The sequence below is a fragment of the Anser cygnoides genome, chromosome 13, assembly GCF_040182565.1.
Source record: "Anser cygnoides isolate HZ-2024a breed goose chromosome 13, Taihu_goose_T2T_genome, whole genome shotgun sequence".
Taxonomy (NCBI): domain Eukaryota; kingdom Metazoa; phylum Chordata; class Aves; order Anseriformes; family Anatidae; genus Anser; species Anser cygnoides.
This window is the reverse complement of record NC_089885.1, coordinates 14580727-14600179: the sequence shown is the minus strand read 5'-3', so window position 1 is coordinate 14600179 and position 19453 is coordinate 14580727. Positions and strand designations below refer to the sequence as shown.

The 19453-nt window shown below is 49.2% G+C and overlaps 1 long non-coding RNA gene across 3 annotated transcripts; it reads right to left on the bottom strand.

Moving 5' to 3' along the window:
• Positions 1 to 1460: 1460 nt before the first annotated feature.
• LOC106037476 (uncharacterized) lies at positions 1461 to 19448 on the bottom strand. 3 transcript variants are annotated; one of them, XR_010834826.1, is made up of 5 exons: positions 19220 to 19448; positions 14704 to 14773; positions 11064 to 11170; positions 8506 to 8548; positions 1461 to 1525 (listed from the first exon to the last, which is right to left on the bottom strand). It is a non-coding gene; the product is annotated as an uncharacterized lncRNA (long non-coding RNA). The 3 variants fall into 3 exon arrangements; XR_001208061.3 differs by lacking the exon at positions 1461 to 1525 and adding an exon at positions 7740 to 7863; XR_001208060.3 differs by lacking the exons at positions 1461 to 1525; positions 14704 to 14773 and adding an exon at positions 7743 to 7863 and having other exon boundaries at positions 19220 to 19417.
• Between the last annotated feature and the right edge of the window lie 5 nt (positions 19449 to 19453).

Below are 19453 nucleotides of genomic sequence, written 5' to 3'. Positions count from 1 at the left end.
GCATTTTGGAGCCAGGTACTCGCACCAGATGTTTAATCCTGTTTTATCTTCCTATGGAAGACATTACCTGATGTTAGATGCCACCTCTCATTATGAATGTCTGGCCATCCTTGTTAATGAAAGACTTTGTTTCCTTTTTGCAGATGTTATTAAGCAAAGAACAAACTGATTGTCTAAATTGATTAAGCAGATTCATTCCAGTGAAAAATTTATTATTTGCCTAGTTCATTTCATCAAATCAATTCAGAGGAAAAAGGCTCCATGAATTAAACTAATCATAAATATATATTTTAAAAGCCAGCCGTCACTGGCAGGATAGATTTAGTGCAGTCAATCACTAGGACAAGGACTGAATTTTAAAGCAGGACCTTGCACTGATTCTCAGAGCCTTCTTTACCTTTTATTTCAGAAAACTGCTGCTTGGGGGCCAATTCCTACCTGTATTTACTTCTCTATATTCTCATTAAACTTCCGTGGGTGCCTAGGAGTCATATTTGGTGAAAAAAGAAACATAATATTCAACTGGCATTTCCTATAAAATAGCAATCATACAGTCATTAGAAAGATAACTCTGATAGGTTAATAAGAATTTCTGAGTGTTTCGGTGTAAGCTCTTGAAAAACACATGTTTTAAAAATAAAATGTCACTCATTTATTAGACTCAACATATTCATTAAACTCGGTCACTTCACATTCAGAGAAGGTTTTCTGTCTAATCGTTTGCAGGACACAGATGGAAAAGTCAGACCGAAATGCTAATATTCAATTCAGTTAAAAAGAAAGATCAACCATTGCATTTATATTTCTCCAGAAAATTATAGGAGGCTTTGGGCTTTTGGTGAATGCATATGCGCGTGCAGACATACACGTATTTTATACATTTTTTTTTCTGCAAAGATAACTTTAAAATCATTATCCAAGAAAAATCTTTTGTTACCTTATTGACCTTTGCAAATCTCTTTGTCACGGATTGCTAAAAAGCACCCAGGTGTCACTTAACAGTTGATCTAACTCTAACTAAATTCTCCAGCTTTTGCCTTTCATATCCTTTGACCTCAGAGGTGCAGCAGGCATCGCTGCCAGGATCTTCTCAGTGTGGCCATAACTCCTGCACAACGAGCAAGGGTAAAGCAAACATGTTGTGAGTGCGGGTGCATGGTGCAGCCCGGAGACACCTCAGCCACACTTCCATCTCAGGCCCAGGTTAGCAGTTCAGAATAACATTTTCCTGCCTAGTACTCATACCCAGTCCTGTAGCCCTTTGATGATGCTGGTCTCAAGTAACTCTAAATTGTCCTGTCTTATGTTGAACTTCCCAAGAGTGACTTGGCTGGCACCCCTGGTTCAGCACATGGGCACACATGCACGAGAAAACACTTGAGAACAATTACATCTCACTGAGCTCCTCTTCCTTTTCTTTAAAAGCCAGGGGAAGTTTTGCTGCTGCCTGACCTCGTGGGGCGGGTGTTCAGCAGCGCAGCTGTTGCCTCAGCCCCCGTGCTTGCTGTCAGGTAGACGTCAGGATCTTAAAAGAAAAAAGATAGTACAACGGTGTAGTGTGAGAGCAAAAGATATAAACACTGGCATGAGCGGTAATGTAATTGCACATAGCACAGGCAAAGCAGAAAATCTCAAAAAGCTTAATTGTAAGACTGTAAAAAACGAACTCCTGTGTGGATGCATTACAGAAGGGAGGTAGTGCTTTCAAAGATGCAGAAATGACAGCTCTGAAGATTTCATCGCTGCCTTTCCCAGGGGGTTTGTCCCCCATCCCCACCCTGCCAGGGCAGGGAGCAGCATCCACACATCACTAGCATTGTCCCCCTGCTTGGCTCTGTGCAGAGCAAATCCTCTGCTGCAAAAAGCAGTGGCCAAGGGCTGAAGCTGCCCGGTGAGGCTGTAACCCATCAGGCTCCGATTCACGGCAGGGCTCCCCACCACAGCACAGGGGCAGTCGAGAGGCACAGCACCCAGCCAGCATTGCCCACTGATGCGCCCCTGACGATGCGCTGCATTCATCAGGCTCTTCTCCGGATAAGCAGGTGTTTTGATTGGGAACTTTGAAAAGAAAGCAAGCAATGACAGATGAGAAAAAAACTCCACCAACGCTCCCAATAACAGAAGTTCCCTTCAAAACCCTTGTCTGCTACATCTTGATAAACGCCCTCAGTATATATTTACACTGTCACTTTCAAGTGTTTTCCCCATCTTGTACTGAGCCTGTCTGTAATGTCTGGTTAATGGCACCTCGTATGCTGCTGTGCTCTCGCTGTGCGCAGGGACTAGCGCCCACCCGCGCTAACAGATGCACCCAGCAAGGAGCACACAGCTCGGCTGCCACTCCCACACTAAGAGGCACCTTCCCTCCATGTAGGGTGGGAATTACCTGGGAACACGTTTTTCCATCACCCTTCTTTTATTCTCTCATGTTTCTACCCCAGGGGTTTGAAGGCACTGGAGAAAATCAAAGCCCATATGCTGGGGGTCTGTGTCCAGGCTAGGGAAGTGTGGGAACCACCCCAAAGAGGGCAGCACTCAAGGGGCCAAGCTCCCTGCCCTGCATCCCTCTCCTATGTGAGAAACTCGGCATTCATTTGAAAGCAAAAGTGTGTTTTCAACTCCTATAGCCATGGGAAGGAAAGCTCGGAAACAAGTGGTCTAAAGGTCCTGCCTTTGACAGATATAAAAGTCTTTTTTTTATTTTTTAAACCTATTCCCACAATGTTGTAAGGCCTGACTTGTGGTTTCAAGAGTAATATCAATTAGTCCTGGGATCAGCTGTAGGACAGGGACAGACAGAAGTGAGAGCCTCATCTCCTCAAGAAACCAGACTGAAATATACCGTGGTGAGAGATACCCCATGACCAGAGGAGGTGGCAACATCAGAAGCATGTGCCGTTTCTCAGAGCAAACCCTGAGATTCCCTGGAGCCTGCCTGCATTGCGGGCAGTGCCCCCGGACACACGCAGACCTGGGGAGCCTGGTGAATCCCAAGGCTTGCCACTGCTGGCAGACCTCTATCAGACCTGCTCTAGGAAGGACCAAGTGATGGGTGGGTTCATTTTGAGGCTGGAGCTCACCATTCCCACTGCCAGAACTGCTGCTGTCAGGTGATGGTGATGGCCACAGCAGGCATTTGATGCAATTCCCTGCGCTCCATCACTTCAAATTCAAATCTGACCTCAGTGGAGGAAAAGCAGATTTATTCAGGGATGCTTAAGTAACTGCCTTATCAATTACCCAGTGACACCCGTGCTCAACTTCTTTGCCAGGTAAACGATTCAGATTGAAAACCAGCTTCAGTAGGTCTTCACATTTAAAAATCCATGTATTTTCCATCCTGATTCTTTTTAGCATTTCAAGTAACAGAAAATACCTTTCAGATCATGTTTGCTACTTGAGCTGGCTTCCCGTTACCTATGGCATTAGGGAGGGGGGTGCTTTCCTGGCAGGCTGCCCGGACGGAGCCCCGGGCAGGCTGTGCCTGCATGTCCAAAGGAGCTGCGGGCACAGCACTGGGTCCCGATGCCGAGGTGCCAGGGCAGAGCTCTGCCAGCACGCACCACGCCGACTGACAAAGCCTGCCAGCTGGGGCGTAACACAAATTGGAGCTGACATAGAAACATGACAAATTCATTATTAATGGCACAACTATTTTTTAATACGGAGAAGGCTGTACTAGATTAATAAAAACAGGCTTTTACATTCTTAACAGGCAGCGGTGGTGGGGTGTGATCTCTGGAAAAGCAAGCGCTCCTGATATGGGGACTGGATTTCTCTCCAGGACATGGCAAGTCCCGCGTGCTCCAGAAGGTCACGCAGGCTGACGCGGTGCCAGGGTGAGCCGCTCACACAAAAGGTCAGCGTGCTGCGGGACCCGCGCACCGCTCCTCCTCGGGGGGCTGCAAACCTCTTCGAGCTCGTAGCATTTGCACTGCCTCACCTTCAGCTCATGGTATTTTTTAAGGGGGCTTATTTTATTTTTTTTTTTTGCATAAAAAGGAACCTGTGGTGTGCATCACTGACCCGTCTGCAAAAGAAAGCTACAACAGCGCCTAGGTGGATTTCTGTCTTCCTTCTCTCCACATACCTGTATGTGCAAGCACTCACTCACAAGGACAAGCTCTCTATCAGCCTATAGATCAGTGTCTGTATGTATGCATACATATATGGATTTACTTTTATTTTTACTCCAGGTGTACAAATGAGACCCATGAGCATGCAATTTAAATACTTCATTTAACTCCTCGTTAGCATTTACTAATCCTATTTCTGCTTTTTTTTTTTTTTTGAGTTGTTCTCTTCAGAGGGAAGAAAACACAGTGTCAGGGAAAACTATTTCAAACAAACCTTGAGAAGGATGAGCAATTAGGCAAAATGAACTCACATTCTTGCCCTGTTTAATTCTTCGCTGTAGTTGTAGGCCATGGACCACTCACAAACAACCCTATGCAGTCTCAGAGCACTGTGCGGCTACAGAGAAATCCCACTCAAATTTCCAGATTTTCCTTTCGGAATGGATGCACCTTTATTTTTTTTACAGGGATTATTCTGATAACGGGCTGCTTTTTTTCAGCCTCCTTAGCATTTTCTGCTACCGGTTTCCCTCTTGCACTTATCAGAGGCAGGCTACGCCGCCCCTTGCCATCTACCTCACAAGGCAGCGCTGAAGGCCTTGGGGCGGCCTGGCTGACACGTGGCACCCTCACATGGCATTGAGTTTTTCCCTGGGCTCGGAGGCAGAGGCTCCGTACAGACACATGGATGCAGCACAGACACACGGACGCAGCCTGGAGCCTCCTAGGACAAAACCGGGGCAGCGAGCACGGCTTTTAGAAAAACAAATGAGACCCCAAACTGCAGCCGCTTTTTCCCAGCCGAGACAACGCTGCCACGCAAACCGCAGCCCTACTCCCTGTGCCCGCTCACTGAGGGGTGAAACCACCCACGCGTGGCGATCCTGCGGGCCCCCGAGGGTGCTCAGCTGAATGTGGCAGCTCCCGAGAGCAACTGGAGGCCTCCCATGAGGGAGAGGAGCAATAAAGCGTGTGGCGTGCTGTCACCGCGGGGAGAGGGGCAGGGACTGCTTCCTGCAGGAGCAGCAGTTTGCAGGAGCCCTTGGCAAAGCCACCTCCACTGCACCAGCACCAGGGATGGGACGAGCGAAGGATGGGGTGGGAATGAGCCATCGGCACATATTGTCACCTGGTGCCTTTTTTAAGACCAAAGCGTTCGATGAGCCGTGCTGGAGCACAGCCACCAGCTCATGGCCAGCAGGAAGGGAGCACTCGTCACCTGTCCCATCACACCCTGAGCACTGGGCCACCAGTTCTGTCCTACAAGAAACAGCAAATTCAATATACTCCAAGGAGAGGCTCCCACGGGAAACTATTTCCCTGAACGTTTAACATGAATGTAATCCGAAATAAGAAACGTCAAAGATGGGGACGGAGCCGCGGGGCAGACACACGACGACTGTTCCTGGGGGTGATGTCTCCACCTGCTGCTTTTGTGCTCGCTGAGTCCCCCCCCTGCCCCCAGGGACCGCCACCACCGCTTACACCTGGTGGGAAGCCCAACACGGAGCAGTTGTCACCACGCGGCCTGGCCACGTCCCACCACGATGCCCGCCCTGCCCAGACTGAGGAGGCTGAGTGGCTGAAGGGGCGGTGAACACCCACATCCCCATGGAGGTGCAAGTCCTTCCCCTGCGCCCTTCCCAACAGGTGCCAGCACCTCCAAAAAGCCCCAGTGTGGCCCGAAGCAGCCTGCAGGGTCTCGCCGCAGCTTTTTTTTGCCTCACTGCCCCCATCCCCTTGGGCTCCCTGAGCTAACAGAGGGCACGGTGGATGGACGACTAGGACCATCTCCTCCTGGCATGGCAGTCACGGCCAAGATGCTGGCCCAGCGAGAGGGGACATATGGAGAACCCCAGAACCACACACCAGCCCTGCCGCATGGCTCTGGACAGAGAAGCCACGCTGGTCCTCAGCAGCTGAATTAAAAGCTTGGGGGGGGGGATGCAGCGGTTGGGATCCTTTGAGCCCGTCGCAGTTGGCTGCTATTAGCACACAAAAGCGATGCCGAGCAGCCGAGCAGGACAAAAGGGTGTGGGGCAGACAGAGGAGAGAGACGGAGGGGTGGAGCGAGACAGAATGGGAGAGGAGACGCACAGACAAGGAGGAGGGGAGGGAGACACACACTCACACAAAAATCAGAGCAAGGGGAAGACAACGGGATAACGAGGGGGGCAGAGACCCCGTGGGGAGGGGCGGGCCTCACCTGGACGCTCCCCTCCACCATGGCCCCTCTCTGCTGCACTTGTCCACGATCCCTCTGCCTGCTCTGGGCAAGAATCCTGCCGTGCTGGGTGCAGGGCGCCAGGTTTAAGTCCCCAGACCAGATAGGATTTTCCTGCTGACCCAAGTTTTGCACCATTGCTAGGGTGTCTGCAATCAGTGGATTTGCAGAGGGTCCTGGTGAAACTTGCTGTATTTCTCACCAACAAACATCCTCCCCATTCCCACAAGCGCACCTTGGACCATGGCACAGCCACCAGCATCCACCTGAGAAACTGAGAACTGGTCCCAGTTAACAGCAGCTTAGGGACCAGCATGGATTCCCAGCCCCCCAAAGAAGCTTCAAAATCCTTCTCCGCTTTCATGCTTCTCCTTTTACAAGCACCCCATCAGACCAGGGAGTGCCACGGGAGATGCTCCCCTCCCTCATGCAGCCAAATGACCCCAGATGGCCCACCGCAGCCTCACCAGAAAGAAGATGATGTGGAGCTCAAACACACATTGGCTTTAACTTCTCAATAACGCCCCTATAAATGATGGAGTAAATGATAGAACAACTGTGAAACTCCCAGCGTTCTCAAGGATATTTGAAAAGCTCTCGTATTTCTAGTGTTTCATAAAACAAAAAAAAGACAGAAATGGAAAACAGATTTTTTAAGTATGAACTTTCAGGGAATTCAATAAAAATGCATTTTTTCTGACTGAAAACATTTCTTTATCTCTAGGAATGAAAAATAACACAACTGGATCAAGTGTCTCCAGCTCACTGCTCTCCCAAGCTCTGTCTCCTAGCCCTGGTGCCCTCAGCCCGCTTCTCCCGCAGCCCCATCTGCCTCTCTAGTTCCTGGCTATCTTCAACACTTTATTCTTCCTACAGAGATTTTTCTAGTTTTATTTACTTTTTTTTTTTTCTTCTGGATTACCCACTCTTTGGCTTTCTCTCTCTAAAATAAATTAAAAAAAATCACTGCTTTATTTCCCATGCTATTTTCTCCCTTTTGGTTGCATTTCCTATAATTACCAACAGTACTGCCGGAGCTGATTTCACAGCAAGGTCCCTCTCTGAGCTCTACTTGCTGGTTGCTGCAGCACACAAATTCTCAGCCTGCACCATCTAAATGAGACCCAGCATCAGACTGGTCCTCCTTGGGCCAAAGCTCTCCACAGCAAACAAAATATTTGAGACAACCAAGAACTAGCAGAAAGTAACGGAAAGTGAAGGCCAACAAATCCAGTCCTTTTCCGGATGAGGAAAAGGTCCATGAAAAAAAAAAAAAAAGAGAGGAGAAAAAAAAAAAGGAATTAAAAAAAAACAAAACAGAAGGAAACTTCTTGGCTTGATCAGGGATGAATCACATACACGTTCGTAACATAAAACAAGGATCACTGAGCAGTTAAACCTTGACTCCAGCTCCAGCTTAGCTGGAATAAGGGCTTCATTTCCAAACGGTAACTTGCACACTGATATTTATTTCATAAAGCTGGGGGCCATCACCATCTCTGGCTTTCAAACAGGGATAAAGCAGACAGTTTGTGGGTGCAGGCAATAAAGTGTTCACAGCACCTTTAAAAATGTAAAAAACAAAACAAAAAACAACAACAAAACAACAACAACAACAAAAAACAGATAGAGTTGTTAGGTTTCAAATGTGTAAAGTGTTAACCTCCCCACAAAAGCAACTTGAAAGAATGATTTTTGATCAGCACCAGTATTGAGAGTAATTCAGTTCATATGTGTTGAGAGAGCTGTGGCAGACAAAATATTTTAGAAAACTGTTGCCCGGGATCCTTTACAATTTCAATTTTCTTCTACAGAATTTTGAGGTCTAATTGAATGATGAGCTGCAAACCATCAGGCAGAAAACAGGCAATAGGAACAGAGGGGGAGAGCAAAGGCCCCTGCTCCCATACACACACGCGCACGCTGGTGCAACACGTTTCCAGCGAGGTGGAATTCCTGCATTCAGCACAGATAACTCTACATAGGCTTCACTGTTTGCATTTTAATTTTGTATGCCTGCCTTTCAATTTCCAGCAGTGAATGATGGGAACACTAGCTTTAAGGAATCTGGAAGTTAAAATAAGTGCCACGCTTTGAAACAGGGGAGAAGGCTGGGTTCATTTCAATGTAAGAATTGATCAAGATGAGTTAGGCTTTGGTAAAGTGATAAGGGTACGGCAAACCTTTCTGGGCTAATCCCATTACCTTTTTCCTCCTTCACGTTCAGTCCTGTACAGCTCAGGGTAACCTGGAACAGACCAACCTTGGTTAGTTTTCCCCATGCAAAGGACTCCGGAAAGCGGTTTAGGTGCATGATTTGAGATACAAAAGTTTCTTCCCAGCCCATGCCATCACACGGGATCCACTTCCAGAGCGGTGTGGGGTCACCTCAGTCTTCAAATCTTTCCCAAACTGTGTCAGGATACCCTGAGCCTTTGTCATCTAACTAAATGTATGTCACACTTCCTCAAGTCAATAACAGATGTCCCAAGAAGGACAGCTCTTGAGGTCAGGGATTTTTTCTTTCCTTTTTTTTTTTTTTTTTTAACTGTTGTCTTTTTGCTTCCCATTCGGAAGGGTCAGGAGGGGGGGATCCGAGCACAGCCCCAGGGCCGCCCCTCGCCACCTCCCCGGCCAGCGGTCCCGGAGCGCTGCGGCTGCGAGTGCTCTGTTTATTTTACACAAGTGTCCCCTGAATGAGGAAAAATAAATAGAAGAAGCAAACATATGACTCTCCTTAGCACAAAACCTCCCCACCTCCTCCTCGCCTTTTTTTTTTTTTATTATTATTATTTTTTTTTTTTCCTCCTCCTCTGGCGACATAAAAAGAGGCTGCGTCTGCCCCTGTTGAATGTAAATGCCTTTGAAGTGGAACTAATCATTTCAAGGATAGTTTGCGTTGTCCTAACAACGCAGCTGAATTGCGAAGCCCCGCTTTTTGTTGGAGATATGTTTTCTTTCTTTCAGCCCAACCTGATGATGATATACTGCTTTCACGCTCTGTCCTCCCGCATCGTAAATCTCCGCTGCCGGCTCCCCAGCCCCAACTCCCCCACGCCAGCAGGGGACCGGCTGCGGGCCCCCCGGGCCGGGCCGAGCCGAGCCGAGCCGGGCTGGACCGGGCAGCGCAGCCGGACGCCCCCACGGCTCGGCCCGGCCCGGCCCGGCCCCAGGCGCGGGCGGCCCCGGAGCCGTCCCGGTCCCCCCCCCGGCACCCCGGGGCATCCCCTGCGGCGCTCGGAGGGCCGCTGCCCGCGGAGGCACGGCGCACCCCCCGGCTCCTCTTAATGCCATTAGTGACAGGGCTCGGGTTTCAATCGGGGCTCGGTGACGCTCCGGGGCTGCCGCGGGTGCCTCGGAAATTCGGGTCAAGCGCCTCGGACTCGGGTTTCACGGTCAAGGCTACCGGGAGGCAACCTCGGAAATGGCCCGGAGAGCCCCCGGCAGCAAGCGCCGCCGGACGGACGGACGGACAGACAGACAGATGTGCAGAGCCCGCTGAACGCTCGCTAGCGGACAGCCCGCAGACACCGGCCCAGCAGCACAGCTTTACTGGCTCCCCTACCCCATCCCACCCCCCCCCAAAAAAAACCACCCCCACCCAAAAAAAACACCCACCCACCAAACCCACATCCGAACCAAACCAACCAACCCAACCCAACCCACCAACAAAAACCCAACCAACCAAAACAGCTTTTGGGGCTTGGATGTTTTCCCCACCGGGTCCCACTCCAGGCAGGCCAGGCTCTGGGTTAAGCCCCCCTCAGCAGGCAGTTGCCGGCTGACAACTCTTGTTTTTTAAGAACAGAGAAACATATTTTATTTACTGCCTCCTATAAATTATTTACTAGCAGGGCTGAGGTAATTCCATTAAAGCCGCATGGTATGCTTACACCAAATAGTTATCTGGGGACTGTTTTTTTTTTTTTTTTTTTTTTTTTTTTTTTTTTTTTTTTTTGCCATTGTAAAGCCACGCAGTTGCCAGAGAGCAGGGAAAAGGAGGTCTTTGCTGGAGAAATGGGCCTCAGGAAGCGGCACAGGAACAGAAAGGAAAGCAATGGCTTTGCCCCTCTTTTTACAAGGCCCTACCAGCAAGAAACAGCCACCAGGGCAGGGCTGGGAGCAGCCTGGCCCCATCGCTCCTTGCCATGGGGGGAACCGCTTCATCTCTGCCACCAGCCAGCACTCTCACCAGCGACACGAAGCCACAGCAAGGTTTCACCATGACTTAGGGTCCCCAAGCGCTCCTGCAAAGCTCAGCCGTTGGGGACAGGATTGCTTTAGCACCTGTCTCCATCATCCTCAGGCCCAGCGCAGCCCCAACAAGCACCCACAGGTTCTGCTCGGAGAAGACAAACACCCAAGCCTGGGTAGGCTCCCCAGACTGGGGAAAGCTACGCAGAAGGGTGAGAGAAAGGAAAACTCCAGGTAAATATTTTTTACCCTCAGAATGTGGTTTACTAGCAACCATTCCCAGGGGGGCTAGAAAAAATCCCAGTTTTCCAATTGCAAGAGGAAGGCATGACATTTAAAGAAGCTATCTCTGTTTCTACTGTCTTTCTCTCCACCCCATGCAGGGGCATTTTGCTAGAAAAGAAGTAGAGGAATTGGTCCTACAGCTCCAAATATTCCCAACACATGTCTGAGAAAAACAGGTTGTAAAGAAGCCACCCACCAAATCTAAACAGGCAGCGCTGTCTCTGGTTGAGATGAGATGCGATGTGCTACTGAAGTTTTTATATTTATTTAAACTAATAACTCACTCGGATCCTACAGAGGTACTTTTATTGCAGCTGAAGTTCCCTGTGTTCCCCCTCCGTTTACTTTCTAGTCCATGCATCCTCTGAATCCCCTCGAGGTAACTCAGGGCCTGTGAAGAAAGGAGCATAAATTGCAGCTTGCTATTTCACCACTGGAGAGATGTAATAATGTTTCTAATCAGTGAACTTGAATATTTTAAATTTGCTTTAATTCCTCCAAGCAAACACTTCATTTTCGCATGGATTCGGTCACACTTCATTGGCATTTTTCTGCCCAAACAGTCTTGGCTCAAGAACACGAATATGTTCTTGATACAGCATTTTATACGTAAAGCATGGAAAACCTGTTTCCGTCTATATTAAACCAAGGTGTTGCTGAGTAGCACGGATACACCGACATCTAGGAGGCCAGAGCACAAGTGCAGAAGATGCAGCCCAGATGCAGAGCAGCCACATGCCAGCCCCCCCACGCTGTCCCACTGCCCCCAGAAGCAGGAAAGCAGACGTCCCATAAAAGGGACTGGGTTTTGCAATTTCACCGGGTTTTATGGTAGCCCTGGAGCAGCTGAGTCACAGATGCTTCAGCATTTCACCTTGGTAGGTAGCTACATCCCAACCCTCAGTGCTTCCTGGCTGTGTGTCTTGTCTCACAGGACTTTTCAGTGCTTTTAAAAGTCAGATTTAATAGCACTATTTATAGAACAGACACTGAGCATGCTGTCTTTCCGTGTCAGCTCCTCCAGGTCCTCTCAGACATGAGCTGCCATATCCGAGGCTGAGATTGTCACTCCGATAGGGCAGCCCGTGGAAGCAGTCCCTGTCTTTGCCCATCTGTGTCAGATGCAGGGATGCTGGTGGGGTTCACATCTCGGCAATGGGACTCCTGAACCGTAAGTTAAGCTCAGAAATCACACAGTTCTTTCTGAAGAATGCATTTAGTACTTTCAAAAGTTTCTGGCTTTTTGAGCCTTCCAATCACATTTTTGACCCTAAAGGCTGAGATTCTTAAACAGAGCCCAGAACTTCATGGCAACCCCAACAAGCACCAGACTGGCGCTGTTGTAACTCACTTCTCAAGGATAACCATCATAAAGCAGGTTTCTTTCTCTTGGCGAGTACATTTACAACATCTGTCAGTGCGGATGGCAGGCAGAAAATGCACTGGGGGTTTGTGAGGTGCAAAACAGGAATAGACACGTCAGTCTAGGGGCTGGAGCAAAAGCTCCACAAAATCAGCACTGTCAGCTGGCTCCAGTGGCTCTGCTGAGCACTTGTGGCCATTCAAATCTGCAAGCAGGCCAGCTGGGCTTGCACTGACACCTACATCCTCAGAGGCTTGAGACCCGGGGTGTGAATGCACAGGGAGTTTGAGGGACAGGGACCAGTTCCCTGCTGGTGTAAGCGGGTGCGACCCCCAGCTGCAGGGCCACTGCGCCTACTTGCATCAGCACCAGGTCAAGTCTTGAGCTTCCTAAAACGAATTACTTGAACAGAAGTTGCCCAGTACACCTCTGCTTTCATTTAAAAGAAACCTACTTTTTAACATCTTAGTAAGTACTTTGATTCTGCAGCCGCGCCACCTCAGTAACCATGGAAATCGTTTATGAGATATGGTAAACCCACAACTCTTTAATAAATGTCATACCCAGTTTCAGAACAAGTGTTTTATGATAACAAAGAAAGTGTGCAGGAGTTGCCAAAGTGTTTGAATATTTCATTTAGTGTACTCCCTCTGTGTCTTGAAAATACACACAGAGCAACCACTTCGACAATACAAAATGACTGGAAAATATGCATACATTTGGCAACATGTGCTTTTGTTTTTCTTCTTTCTATATCATCTTTTCTGAAACTATCCTGCAGGAAGTTTGAAATTATCACCCAGCCCTTCATCGTCTTAGTTTAGTGTTTCTGAGCTCAGACAGAAGAGAGACAGCAACAACAATAAAAGGCAAAAGGAAAAAAAAAAGGAGAAAAAAAAAAAAGAAAAAGAAAAAAAAAAACCAACTTGAAGCATCCTGGGATAAATTTAAAAAGGTTTGTAAGACAAAAGACGGCAAACAGCATGTAGCATGAGAAAGGCTTAATGCTCAGAGAAACACCCTTCAAAAATAATACATCTGTTTGAGCTGCAAAAGCTCCTTTAGTTGCAGCCTGCTTGCATTAACACTTTTGGACAGCCCAGTGCCTCTGACACTTGGCTGAGCAAACATTTCAGATACATTTTCTTTACAATACTCCAGATTGTCAATCTTTATATGGCATCAAGAGTATGTTCCCTTAAGGAAATATGAAGTGAATTATATTATTTAGAGTTAAGAAAATGAGTCTAATAAAAAAAGAGTGAAATCTGCAACAACCCCCCAACCAACACCACCTCTCCCTCCCTTTTAAATTGAGCTAGATTCTGGTCTGTGACAGAGATCCAAGACAACTCTTCCCAGAACGTGATATGCTGAAATATCATTGCAGCAGACTATTGAGACATGGCTTGGTTATTGTTTTGGTTTTTTTTAATGCTGAAAAAGACTTAACCATACTTCAGTGACTTAAGAACAATGACTATCCTGCCATTAGAAGAGCTGCTGAATCAAAGTGAAAACCACACTGCATGCAGCAGGAGAGTCACACACACTCTCCACTCTCCCTGATAACATGTATGAAGTGATGATAACTCGTATGCAGCAACGTAGCTCGGCTGTCCACATTGCCAACTCCTGGCAGCCTCCCCTCTCGCTGTGGGTGATTTTTGCCCCCCAAATTCCGGCATCCTTCTGCCAAAGCAGTTTGTTGCGCTGAGCTCTGGTGAGCCACTTGAAATCTCGCTCTTTATTATTATTATTTTTATTAATATTATTTAATCTCTCCTCATTCAGACATTCCCAGCTTGAGATAGCTCTGTATATTACTACGCCTGTCAGGGAGATGGTGAGAATAATACGGGCAAAAAGGCCGGGCTGCTCCTGGTTGGGTTTGTGGCAGTGAGCACAAAGGGGCTGGCGGGGGGTGAGGGGGGCACGGCCCGTGTGCTCTCAGCATCTCCGCTCATCTACCTACCTACGTGTCTAATCGCTGCTGAAAAAGGCTGAAGCGACGCGGCTCCAAGCCAGGCGACACGGGGGAGTGCTTTGAAGTGCTCTGCATTGGTTCCACCCTGCGCCCCAAACAGAGTGGGTCGAGGCGTCCCCACGGCACGCTCTGCATGCGCACGTCCACGCCGGCACCGTGCTGCACCCCCAGCAGCAATGCACGCACCTGCATCAGCAGCGATGAACACACCCTATGTAGGCAATAATGCGCGCACTGTGCGGCAACGCGCAGCACCCTCAGTGGCAGTGCACGCAGCCAGGACTGCAGCAGGAGAGCCCTTCCCCAGGCCCCAGCACTGCCCGCTTCTCCGAGCCCACTGATGCTGCTCCCTGCTGGGTGAAAGCAGCTGCTGGGATGGTGCATGCTGCAGAAGGACGAAGAGATGTACGGCCGCCAGGGAGCTTGCCCCATCAGAATGAAGGGGACGTGGTTTGGGAACCCTCCACACGTAGGCGAGATTGTGCTGCACGGCACCATCAAGGGGCAGAGCCAGGACAACTCCGCAGCACAGCAAAGAGGACAAAGCCCCAGCCATGGGGCAAGGTGACCTTACCTGTCACATATGTAGAAGTTAGCACCAGATTTTCTTGTTGCTGTTTGTTGTGGATTTTTTTTCCCCCTCACTAAAACCACAAAGAAAAGAAAGTGGTAGTATTCAAACTAGGAACAACACCCGATTCACACCTGACACAAAACATACCACTGAGCGCGTTGGTACCCATGGGTGAGGTTGTTCACACTCGGTATTTATGTACCTAAGCTCTGCCCTGGTTATTTGCTCAAAGACTTCTCTGAGATCATGGATTTTCACCGCACATCAGAAGCTGCCAGCAACCAACAGCAGGCACGTCCTCAGGTCAGCAGCGCGCAGCCCATGACCCCACACCCAGCGCAAGGATTTCTTTGCAAACAAGACACTTTTCATCAAAAGTGCTGAGCTTGCTCAGCTGCCGCCAAGGTGAGCTGCTGGTAGTCGGACAACCTCTGCAGCCATCCTCTCCCCTCCTGGGTCAGAGGGATGGCTCAGGATGGAAAGAAGGCAGGATCAGGCCCTTAAACTGTTAGCATCCCAGCTGTTTCAAGCACTTTCCTACCCTATCTTCTACATTACTAATTAGTGCCTGAGTTAACTGATTAGGTCACCCTGAATCTTATCAGAGTATCATTTGCAAAGAATTGCCTTGACATCCTCCATATTTCCTCATCTCTTTAATTCTCTATCACAATTGTACACTAAAGAATTTTCCAATTAAGGTAATTTACATAAGCAAACATGGCTTAGTGTAAACAATTAGCGTCGTGTTATTGCATGAAAATATGTAATTAATCCACAGATTTTCCTAAAGGCTATTGTGTTAAGAAAGAATCTGTGGCCACGCTGGTGCCTGCGTTAGATTCCTGTTTGCGCTGTTACAACGAGCGCAGCAGCGTGGCTGGAGTCCCTGCATGCCCCATCCCTGCAGCACGCACACATGCACGCACACCGCCCTTCGTTCTGCCTAGGTACCCAGCAGCTCGTGCTCTAGGAGTTACCTCCCAGAACAGCAAGCTGGGGAAAAAAAAAAAAAAAAAAAAAACGCATCACTGACTAACCTTTTACTCTGTCAATCCATTTGTTCCTCTTCCAAACAGAAAAATCACAAGCCAAATTGTATTAAAGTACCCTTCATAAATATTTTCAAAAGGTGAAGCAAAGATCAAAGTGATATACAAAACAGATCCTTAATTTTGCTTTATTTGTTTTACCCAAGCATCAGAGGGGCATCGGGAGGCAGGCTGTGATGATTTGTAATGATTCTGTCATTCCAACGCTATCCCAAATCTTTCTTTGAGTTTTATTTTTACATGTTTTCTGTTATGGGGCAACAAAGAGCTATTCGTTTTGCCTAGCACAAACCTTAGTTTTGATTAAGTACTTCTGGTAACCATTTAGGGTGCTAAAATCTATCATTGCATTTAATTATCCTTGTTTTTTTATAGTCCTCTTTATTGCTCATTAAATTACTAAAGATACTTCTGCGGTTTGTTCTTAAGGAAGGATCCAGCAAGCAACATATGCTGGTGAAAGGTTGCTCAGGTTTCCACAGCATCTGAAGCTGTCAGCATAAATTCACTGATTTTGTTTTATCAAAGGATAAGCAGCTCTTGTAAAACCCTGGCACTTTGGTCACCAAAGTAATAGTCACATAAAAGAGGCCTTTTAGGTATTAGGTTTGGTGAGCAGCATTTTTCCAGTATTCAGAACACTTGGAGAAATATTTCTGTAATTCAAAGCTGAGCAAACCATGAACATGGGCGTGAAGGTATTTGTTTTCCCTCGGCCAAGCCATTTTTTGCAATATTGCCATGAGACCTGCAACAAATCTGGGTGCATGACCAGGAGCTCCACGCTGGCAATGGGCTCTACTATCCTGCAGCTGTCACCCCTCCCAGAAGCCAAAAGACCGGGGTGTACTGGTAGGAGACCTGGAGGATGCTGAAGCACTGAAAAACTGGCCATCATTCAGGAAAAATGGTCTGAGAGGAGCCATGCCAATATTGTGATCACACCACATCTGCAGGTGCCAAGGTGCTAGACACCTCTGCCAACTGTAACCCCAGCTACTCCTGGTTTAACCACAAGGCATGGACCCTACCCACAACCAGACAGAAGTGGAGACCCTTTGGGCAAAAATCCCACTGCAAAAGCACATCATTAATTTTTATTACTGCTGTTCCTTTATTATGTATTTCCCTTAACCTCTTGGTGCTCACTGCTCATTGCTTCCTCCTGGTTCCCTTGTGCTGGGACTCTGCCACCCTCAGAGCGCTGAGGATGGATGCGGCTGGGAAGCATTTGGTCCTCCTGCACACACCTCCCCATCACCTGGGGATGCCACAGCAAGGAAACACAAAGTCTTCCCTGTGTTACGTGAAGGTGGACGCCAGCATCATGAAGCACCTTCCCTGTATTTCCCGGCTGCCCCAGCATCAAGGCCTCTCTCCTGTCCCATCTGTCCCATCACCCTGCAGCATGGCATAGCCTGGGTCATCAGGCTTAGCACTTTGTAGCATGGCAAGCTTCAAAATCAACACGTGCTCCTGTACTGACATGTTATTCCTTCAACTAGCCTGTCAAGTTAGGGAAAATACAGTGATCACGAAGTACGTGGTTATACTAATTCAGTAATAAGATTACCAGCTGAGGCCAGGACAGAAGAGTGGTCTTATCTGTGTTTGGTTATTTTATGTAATGCTGAAGCCCATTGGTATTTAAACATTATATTACACTGTGTTTTTGTAATCTCAAATGAAAGCTCTTCAGCTAATTCTCTGAGCTTCATTATGTTCTCAAATTCCTTTTAAACTGTTCTTATTCTGAACTATATTTACTTAACTATGAAACCATGAGCAGCCCATGTGAATACTGCAGGGATTTCCCCTCTTCGTGAATTTATGCGCTCTACCTTTTATCAGCTTAGCAAATAACATGGCTCAAAGATTTTACAGGTTTCCACTTTCCCCGCTGTTACCTTTTTGCATTAGGCTGTCTAAGCCATGTTATGGGCACATCCCAAGCTCCTGCAGCTTCCACAGGGCAGGATCTGCTGCAGTTTAGGAACCCTGCTTTGGTGGCACACAGTTTCGGCCCACACATAAGGGGGTCCTGCTCCAGCCAGCCTGCCCCATACCCACCGGAGCCTGGCACAGACTGTCCCCGCTAATTGCAGTGGCAAGGGTCCAGGATGACACCTCCGAAGGTGGGAGCACCAGGCATGCAGAGCTCCATCCCTTTAATCAAGGTACCAGCAGCCAAGCCCTAAATAAGGGGCAGCAGGTTTGGGTGCACTGCTGAGAGACCCCCCACCCCGGGTCCCCCTCGGGCGGCGGTGCCCAGCAGCTGCAGGAAGGTCACAGGCTGTGGCCCCGGTGCCCCTTCCACTCTAGGAGGTGACCCAGCACCGCACACCGTGCTCAGGCATTGACACCACAGCAAGCAGCGCCGGGAAATGAAGCCACATCGCTTGAGGGAAGGAGGAGAAGAGGCATGAGAAAGGGAATATTAATAGGCAATTACTGTCAGGACAGCACACGCCAGAGAAGTGATCGGTGCTCTCTTCTCTAGAAAGCTTTCCTGTCCATCTCCACTGCTGTTTCTCCTTTGGGAAAAGCGGGCAGAGAAGCACCAACCTCCGAAGTGCTACACGGCTGCCGGCAGCGGAGGCACAAGCCCACCTCCCCGGAGGCCGCCCCCTGCGCCAGACACAGCCGCAGCCCCTGCACCCCAGCCCCCTCCCCAGGGGCTGCTCTGCACGGCTGGGTGCCCCCGGGGTGCCAGCCGGGGGGAGGACGGCTGCCAGCACAGGGAGCGGGGCTTCGTCTGGAGCTGGTGCTCCAGGACAGGAGCAGGAGCAGGACGCTGAGACTCGGTTTCACCAAAAGCAGCCCTCGGAGAGCGGCACTGCCAGGCAGGAGGGAGCTCTCTGCAGGGATGAAGTCAGGCTCTTAGCAGGGGTTTTGGCAGTTATTGGGAACTCTCAGCTGAAATACAGCGTAATTGCCACGGTGCCTCCCGGCTGCAAGCAGCCCCTCATCCAGACAGCATCCCTGGGAAAAACCACTGGGTCATCGCCTGCGCTGCATTTCGCATCATTTGGTTTTGGGGGGGAAGGAGCTGCTGCTGTGGTGCTGGGGGCAAAGTGTGATACTGGGTGGCACAACCCCAACCTGTGACCTTTCGCCCTGGCTGGCCTTGCCCCATCAACCACCCCTTCCTACCTGAGCCCCTCGCAGGCTACCGGGGTTTCTCATCTCTCCTATCTGATCCTCCCTCCCCGGCCACTCTGTGCTTCTGCTCTCCCAGCCGCTAATCCCACCTCACCCCAGCTGCTCCGGCACTCTGAGCTGCCCCTTCAGCTCTGCCCAGCCTGGCTGATTTCCCCTGGTTTCCTTAAGCCCCCGATCCCCTCTCCTCAGCTGCTCCATCTGCCCTATCCACCCTGCAGCCGCACACAAAGCCCCACGGCAAAACGGGGCAGCAGACAGGGTTGTGGGGAACAGGGCACCGAGCAAAATCACAGCAGGCTCACGGCAAAACTGCAGGTGTGGGCATCCTCTCAGGAACACGCAAAGGACCAGCACGAATCATCACTGCCACGCCTGAAGGGACAGACAACTTTTGTGGAGAGGCTGTCTTTCCTCTTAGTGACGAGGACGGAAGGGGAGGAAATTGGCAGGTTGGGTGGTGGCACAGAGTTGTGTGATTATGACTCTCTGATTATGAGGGAAAAGGATTCCGTGCCCCAGACAAGGTAGGGCTAAGC